At 35.2% G+C, this 8,138-nt stretch overlaps 1 protein-coding gene across 2 annotated transcripts in view; it reads left to right on the forward strand.

Moving 5' to 3' along the window:
* The window catches only part of DIAPH3 (diaphanous related formin 3), a 203,289-nt gene that overhangs the window by 36,739 nt on the left and 158,412 nt on the right, over window positions 1–8,138 (forward strand). The window lies entirely within an intron of this gene.

Below are 8,138 nucleotides of genomic sequence, written 5' to 3' on the forward strand. Positions count from 1 at the left end.
TGAAAGAAATGTTTGCATTACTCAGCTTTTATAGTTCATGTCTGACAATAAAAGTTTCTGTTTGTTTCATTTGTCTCACAGAAAAGCTAATCATAAAGGAATATTTACAGGTGGAGAATTGTTTGTAGTTCAATTTTGCCAGTACCAGTGGAATTATCTTTTGAAAAATTGTCCCTTCTTTGTTATCCCTTCTTTCATCTAATCATAGACTGTTTTGGGTTGGAAGGTCCTTTAAAGGCCATGTGCTTCCAACTCTGCTACCTTGAGGGGGCATCTTTTCACCAGACCAGGTTGCTCAGGGCCTAGTTCAATTTCATCTTGTACACTTCCAGGGATGGGGCATCCACAGTTTCCCTGGGCCATCCATGAATTTTATGGAATTTCAAAAAAATTCTGAGATATCAGTTTTTCTCTGGGATATAAAAAAAAAAAAATAAATTGATTTTAAAAAATATTAATGATTCATTCATCATTATTTGATTCATTGATTGAATACTTTAGATCACAAAAATTCTTTTTTCAATTCCAGGATGTTGTATCTAAGTTAGGGGAATTCAAGAGTCTTCGTAGAGCATATAAGGATTTGAGGACTACCAAGTTGAAGTTAGGAGGATGTTGTTTTCAGTGTAATGCTGAATTTTCAGGGCTTGTGTATATTTGCATCTGTGTAGATTTAATGAAGGAAAGAAAAACTACTGTAAATTTAATACAGAAAAAAGTTACCATCTCTAACTTCCTTTTCTTTATAGTTGAAAATGCATGTGAAACTCCCCTTAAAGCAGGCCATTACTCTATTTGAGCCATCAGGCAAGTTAAGTTAATCCTTGGTACCTCTTGTTTTATCCATGATGGGTACCCACTGTTTGCAGGGGTGCTTAGCTCCATGAGTAAGATACCACTGGTGAGATAACCAAATCAATGCAGAAAACTTCAGCTGAGTTAGCTATGCAGTAGCAATTTTAATTTTTCTAGGACTACTATTCAGATATTAGAAAAGTTTGTTTCTACTAGTTATGCCTTCTGTCTCAATTGGGCTATACCTCCATCTGGTATTTTGTTACCCTCTAATATAGAAGATAGAAGCATTGTTAAAAATGAGAATTTACTTTAAATTATGCTGTTGCAATACTTCTGCTAAAATACTTATGCTAAATATATTCATTTGGTTTTACTGAGAGTGTGAGCCTGAAGTTCCTGCAAATAGGCAATGCTTTGCTATTTAGTGTGCTATATCTTGTGTAGACAAGGAAACTCATTAAAAGTTATTTTCTGTTTATATTTTTTTAAACTTTCATTAAAGTATGTTCCTTCTGCTAAAAGGCTTTTTGATATTTACTTTTTCAGGCTTCATAAATGGTTGCTAGATTTCTATTTTTTAAGACCAGAAAAATCAAGCCTTCTCATGTGAATCAGCTGTAAACTTTTCTAACAATGACATTGACCTGCTGGTTAATTTGACAGGGTTTTAATGAGACAGAAGTTTACAGTTGTCAGTTACTTGGCATACTTGCCTTGATTGTCTGCTTGATGTATGTATGCTTGCTTTGTGGCAGTACAATTTGACACTAACAACTGACCTTTTCAATTTTGAATTGACTTAACATTTCTGTTACTAGAAGACTGAATACATAAAAGGCCTCAGGAGGGTGATTTTTGTATTTTTAGTGGAAGATCTGTCTATTTTTTGCATTTGTTGAATGTAAAAGATGTTCTATCTTTCATAAAATCCAAAATTATGGAAAGCATACTTAATTGATTTTGGTTCAAGACAAGATTAGTAGTCTTATTCTGAAAATATAACTACATCCAGGAGTAACATCAAGTTTCTGGTTTTGTTAAAGTAGATGTAGTTTAACATCTTAAGCCTAAAACACATATAGGGCAATCTGGTACCTTGTGTATTTATGATGACAACTGAAGAGTCTAATACTTTGCTTGTTCAAGTCATGAGGTGGGAAATACAGCTCTTCTGATGCAACCCATTTTGATATGTAAGAAAGTTAAGAAAATAACAACAGCAACTTGTTTTTTCCCTACTTCTCATTCTTCTAGGAGAATCAAATGAGTGCATATACTCTCTAATCATCAACTTTCACCGCTGCTTCTCAAGCAGGTGGTTTAATTAACAGGAGAGTGCTACTCTTCCATGCAGATGTAGTTGGGTATGCCAGCTCCTTCTAATTTTCCACTTAGGACTGAGAAGAGGAACAGTGGTGAAGTAAAGGTGCAGTTTTTCTTTTCCCAGCTAAGTTCCTGAAAAATGAATACTGCTCATCCCTGTGGAAACGTGCAGGTTCATGCATATCCTTGGAGAAGCATTTTTGTGAGAAAGTAAAAGATCCTAGGTATTCATCAATAGCCTTGTCCTCCCAGTGTTTTTAGTTGTCAGGGAATACCACTTAATCTTTATCATTTAATAATATGAGGATGTGAGATGGCTGCGACATTTTTGTTTGCTGAATAACTTGATGATTCTTGGTTGCTCGGTGCTAATGAGGTCCTTTCCATAACTGCTTAGGGTTAATCAGAACAAAGCTTACCTTACCTAAATGTCAAGACTGTGCAAACTAATTTCAAATTATTGCAGTCTTGTGTGATTTAAGTATTTTATGCTAACCCCTAGGTATTGAATTAGTTTCACTTAGAGTATGATTTCAATGTTTGCGATCTACTATCAGCTTCCTGCTATTGCCTTTATCTTTAGACCTTTAAAAAGTCTTTAAACTTAGAAAAAAGAGTTTGTGATCTAATTTACTGAAATCTAGACATGTAAGCATTGTGTCTTCTTAGACTTGTTTTTCTTTTCTCTTGTATAAGTTTTTCTCATTCTGCTTTTTGTAGGCTTAGGTTTTGGACTTTCACTATTACTTTGTATTCCTACACAAATAAATAGTTAGCTAATATTATCCAATGGATCTTTGTCTGTTTGTTCCAGGAAGGCTAAAGTATATTCTTGTTCTGAGCTGCAATTTAATTCCCACTTGATCAAATTTGACTAGAAATACTAGAATAGCAGTACATCTTATTGATGAATTTCTTGCTTTTCATCATTGTATCATGGCTCTGTTTGAGTAACACATGTGCACATGTACTGTGTTGATTTGGCAAATTTAAAGAAAATAAGATTTTTTTGGATACAATTACATCTGTAGATATCCTTTCATTGAAATTGCCCTGCTATCTCAAAGATAAAACTATGGTTTGCTCTTGATCAGGATTTTCATAGTAGTACTTTTTCAGTCTCCGATTGACTCTTCATAAATCATCTGTGATAAATGCTGTTTCCTTGCTTAACAGTCCATTCACATAGTGTTTTGCAGGAAAACATGCTGTGTTTTAAACTGCTGTCATAACAATGACAAAGATTCCAAATTGTATATAATCAAACAACATGGAGTTGAAATGTAAATGTAACCTTGTAGTACTGTACTTTGGTACTGACTCTGTGGTAGTGAAGTCTACAATCATTGAAATACCTCACTGATGTTAACAGGAGAGCAGATGTTGGAGGCAGCTGTCAGTGCACTGAATTACTGGTTTTGAATGGCACAACTAATTGAATTCAGAAAATGCAGTTGAATGAAAGATTTTGTACTCCAGAGAGATGAATTGGAGATGATATAACTTGTTTCAACTAAATAAGATCAAAATTAGGGGAAGTAAAAATTTTCATCTTGGCTGTTGAAGGGGAGGACAAATACTCATAAAGTGGACCCATACCAAAACAAATAAAAAAGCTTTAAGAATAAAGCCCATACTCAGATAATAAGACAATATATTCTTTAAGGTTTTATGCAGTAAATTTAACTTTGGTTTGGTTGCTTGCATTTTAAACCACCTGTGACATCCAAATTCTTCTGTTGTGACATTGTAACTTGTGCAATTTGTGGGCCTAAAAAATATATCTGGTATTCAAAGCTGAGGAATTAAGTTTTAGTCTAAGTAATGTCTTAGTAGTCTAATAAAATTGCTCTCAGTAATGCCAACACTTCTCCACCCCAATCCATGCCTATACATTTCTATGCTGCATTTCATTTGTGGTCATATTCTATCCATTAATTACAGAAATGTCTGTAATGGTAAACTTTATTCCAGAAACTTGTACAAGCCTAAGAAAAATGTACAGCTAGTGGGGTGATAGTGATTCTGTTACTAGACAAGTCCTGTCGCAACTAAATAAGCCAAAACTGAGCGGCAGACAGGCAAGCCAAGTCTCTATGAAGCCTGAGAGGTGTGGAAGCATGTGGTGTTAGCTTCATACAAAACCCGTAGCCTGTTACTTAGCAAAAATAAGTGAGCTACAAGGAGTAGCTACATGTATCCTGAACAAGACTGTAGAGGACTACAGACAAATATTCAATATGAGGAGCTTTTTCTTTGTTCCAAGTGCTCGGTTGTGCAGCAGAACCTTTCATCTCTGTTGGTCACTGTTGAGACAATTCCTGGAAGATTTTATTCGGTCTACTTTTGAAAAGTGGACTGGACACCTTAGCTGGTTTCAATATTTTTGGTATTGTAGTGTCAGCATTTGGATGTAAGAGAATTATATTATTTGTATTTATCTTTTGGTTGTTGTAGTTTCCTTTGCTGTGGTTAGCACCCTTCTTTATTACCTAGTGTAGAGTGATGCTTTGGCAGTAACAAACATATTAGAGTAACTCTCAGGAAAAAGTACTTGTGCAGAAACAGGCTTGAAGAATAATACAGAGGTTTTGTTTGAATTTGAAGAAAATAACTGATAAGTTAACAAAGTCCTATTTTCCCCTAAGTTTCTAAAATACTGTAGACATAGATACAGAAGAAAATGGTATAAAATGAGGGCAATAACACATTTCAGGGAGGAGAAGTATCATAAGAATTGTTCTGACAGGCACTGCAAAGATGAAAAATCCAGTGTGACAGTTAAAGGCTCAAATTGTTATCTATTTAGCAGCTTTATAAGAAGAGAAGAATAACCAAGGTTTGTTTCTTATTTATAACTTCAAAGAAGCCCCAAATCGGGAAGATCTTTCTCCAGGAAACATACCTTCTGTAAGGCAAAACAGTCAGTGTTGTGGTATTGTTAACTATATTCCTATTTAACTGAGTTCTTTTAAAGCTGAGTGCTACTAATGGGATGCCAATACCTTTCTGAAAGAAAACACACTGTAAGTATATTCCTCTTTGAAACGTGAGGTTATTTACTTTTCCTTGTCAGGTGATGATCTAATTATCCTCACTGTAAAGAATATGGGGAAGGGACAGGAATAGGCTTTCATTGCCTTGCCAAGTCTGTTAAACACTAACAAAACATACAAAGAGAGACTTACAGTGAGGCAGGGGGGAAAACATTAGGAAACATTACTTTGACAGAATTTAATATGACATGATTTTTGAACCATAGAAGCGTTTTTACATTTTAAACTTTTAAACATTACTTATTACTAGTATAATTTTTGATTTTGTCTACTTAGCATGCTGTTTTCTACATTTTTCTGAATTGTTTTGATATTTTGCAAACTTGTTTAAATTTTTGAAGTCCAGGCATAGATTGGAACATTCTTGCCTGCTCCTTGGGCCTTTCAAACACCTTTCATTGATTCATGAAATAGGACTTTGCTTTGCAAAGCCATTTATTTATACTATCCATTTATTGATATTACATTTTTTGTATTACTCATTAATTTTGTTCTCGACTATACAAAATATATTTCTATTGTAGAAAAAATCAAACTTGCCAATCTATAGTTGTCGAGATCTTCCTGAAAGTGGCCTTTTCAAGGTCAAAATACTGCCATCTTCATTTTCTTCAATGCCAAGATACATTTCAGTATAAACTTGGATGTAATAGCAAGTACAGTTATTTTGTCTTTAATTTTTTCTAAGCTTTGAATGTTTGAAGAGTGAATGCTCTTTTGTTACTTCTCATGTTAGCTTAGTTCTCTGAGTTCTTCTGCCGCTTTGGAACTGTTTTGTCTGTTCTACTTTGTGATCTCCTTTCACACACCAGAATGACAAATTGTTGCTGTTTGTGTTGCTTTGTTTTCTTTGGGCACTTCTTTACACCATGGTCTTTTACTGACCCTACAGATTGTGTTGTTGTCTTCCTTCCTTTGCTATCTTTGAAGAATTAGATATGTTAATCATAGATGCTTTTTGCAAATTTTCCTTCAAAGTTCTCTGTCTCTTTTAATACATTTTCATATTTGATTGGTTAGTTTTGATTCCTCCTCCCCTCCACTGGTGTTGAATTATTTTGTTTAGGTGTTGTAACTTGATTATTGTCTAACACTGGAGTAAGTTACAGAAGTCTATCTTAACACTTATGCAGTTGATTAAAATAATCCTTTTGAGTCCTGTATGCAGTTTTGGGTCCCACAATATAAGAAGGACGTAAGACTGTTAGAATGTGTCCGAAGAAGGGTAGTGAGGATGGTGAAGGTCCTTGAGGGGAAGCTGAATGAGGAGCAATTGAGGTTACTTGGTCTGTTTAGCCAGGAGGAGATTGAGGGGAGACCTCATTGCAATTTGCAACTTCCTCATGAGGGGAAGAGGAGGGGCAGACACTAATCTCTTCTCTGTGGTGACTTGTGACAGGACCAAAGGGTCCTTTCAACCTGAAGCTGTGTCAGGGGATATTTAAGTTAGATGTTAGGATGGGGTACCAGTTTTTCACCCAGAGGATGATTGGGCAATGGAGCAGTTCCTCATGGAAGTGATCACAGCACTGAGCCTATCTGAGTTCAAGAAGGATTTGGACAATGCTGTGAGGCACAAGGTGTGATTCTTGGGACTTTCCTGTGCGGGATTGGGAGTTGGACTTGATGATCCTTTTGAATCCCTTCCCACTCAGGACATTCTATGATTTTATATCTTTAATTTAGTGTTATTTTCCTTACTTATGTCAATAAAATAAAAACAATAGTTTTCTATTATTATGCAAATATAGATATTTGCATGTACTGATTTTCATAAAAGTTCTGAGGGAATAGAAATTAATTTCAGCCTTTCTTCAAGTGAGAAGAAGGAACAAAGCTTGTTTCTTCCTTCTATAACTGTTTTGAAGTTATTGTTGAGGCAAGGTATGTAGTATGACAGAGTAATCTAAGAATAAATGCTGTTGTGGCAGCTTTTATTCAGGAGAGGTATTGGATGGGTTAGTACAGTGGTTCCAACCATGGCATCCTCCTTTGAGCATTCTTGTCCTTTCAGACATCACCAGAAGTTGAAAAGATGGTCCCAACTCCTAATGTGGAGTTGTGGGGCACTTGAGGTTCTCTTTTCAAGTGACTCCAAATACCATCATTTATGGGTTTGGGTGAAGAAAACCGCATGCTTAATTGGGTCATTCTAACCCTTGGTCCCTAAAAACCTGTTGTAGCTCACAGTCTGCTTGATTTTATCAGCAGGTTCATTGCTCTCACATTAAGAGATTGTTTACATTTGTTACATCTCTGTTCTCATAACTAAGATGTTCTCTTCTAGAGTGTTAGCCAGTAAGTTCATCTACATAGACTAACACTGCAGTCAAACAGGCCTAAATTATGCTAATTGCCATTCACCTCCATAACAGTTCAGCTGAAGTAATAAATAAAGCTACTCTCATGCTTACATACTTTGCAGTAGGGTAAAGGTGAGATAATGGTTGTGGTCTGTGCTATTATGTAATCCTAGCATGTTCTTTCTGGAAACCTAATGGGTGCTATTGTTTCTCACAGTCTGTATCAAAGTGGCTTGTACATCTTTGTACATGGTGTTCTTGTGGCCATATGTAAATTGAGTACTTGGAATTATGCATACTTTGAAGATGACTGGGAGAGCATCTTTCCAGTATCACCTTTTGCCTATGGCATAATGCATCATCATTTTTTAGACTATAAAAGGCTTTACAGCAAAGTATTTGAACCAGATGGCTTTAATTGTTGACATAGTATGTAAGGTCCAAATAAAATTCTAATGGTCTGGTGTGTTTAAAAAGCCCTTAAAATGCTGGAATTACTTGAATAACATATTTTTTGAATAACATTTTTTGAATAACATATATTTTGAATAGCATTGAAGCAAAACATGCAAACAATAAAGAGGGTAAAAAAAGGAAATAATGTCTCTTTTCATCCGTATTAGAGATAAATTGTAAGTTGCCATTATTCTAAAGGCTT

The sequence above is a fragment of the Geospiza fortis genome, unplaced genomic scaffold, assembly GCF_000277835.1.
Source record: "Geospiza fortis unplaced genomic scaffold, GeoFor_1.0 scaffold191, whole genome shotgun sequence".
NCBI lineage: Eukaryota > Metazoa > Chordata > Aves > Passeriformes > Thraupidae > Geospiza > Geospiza fortis.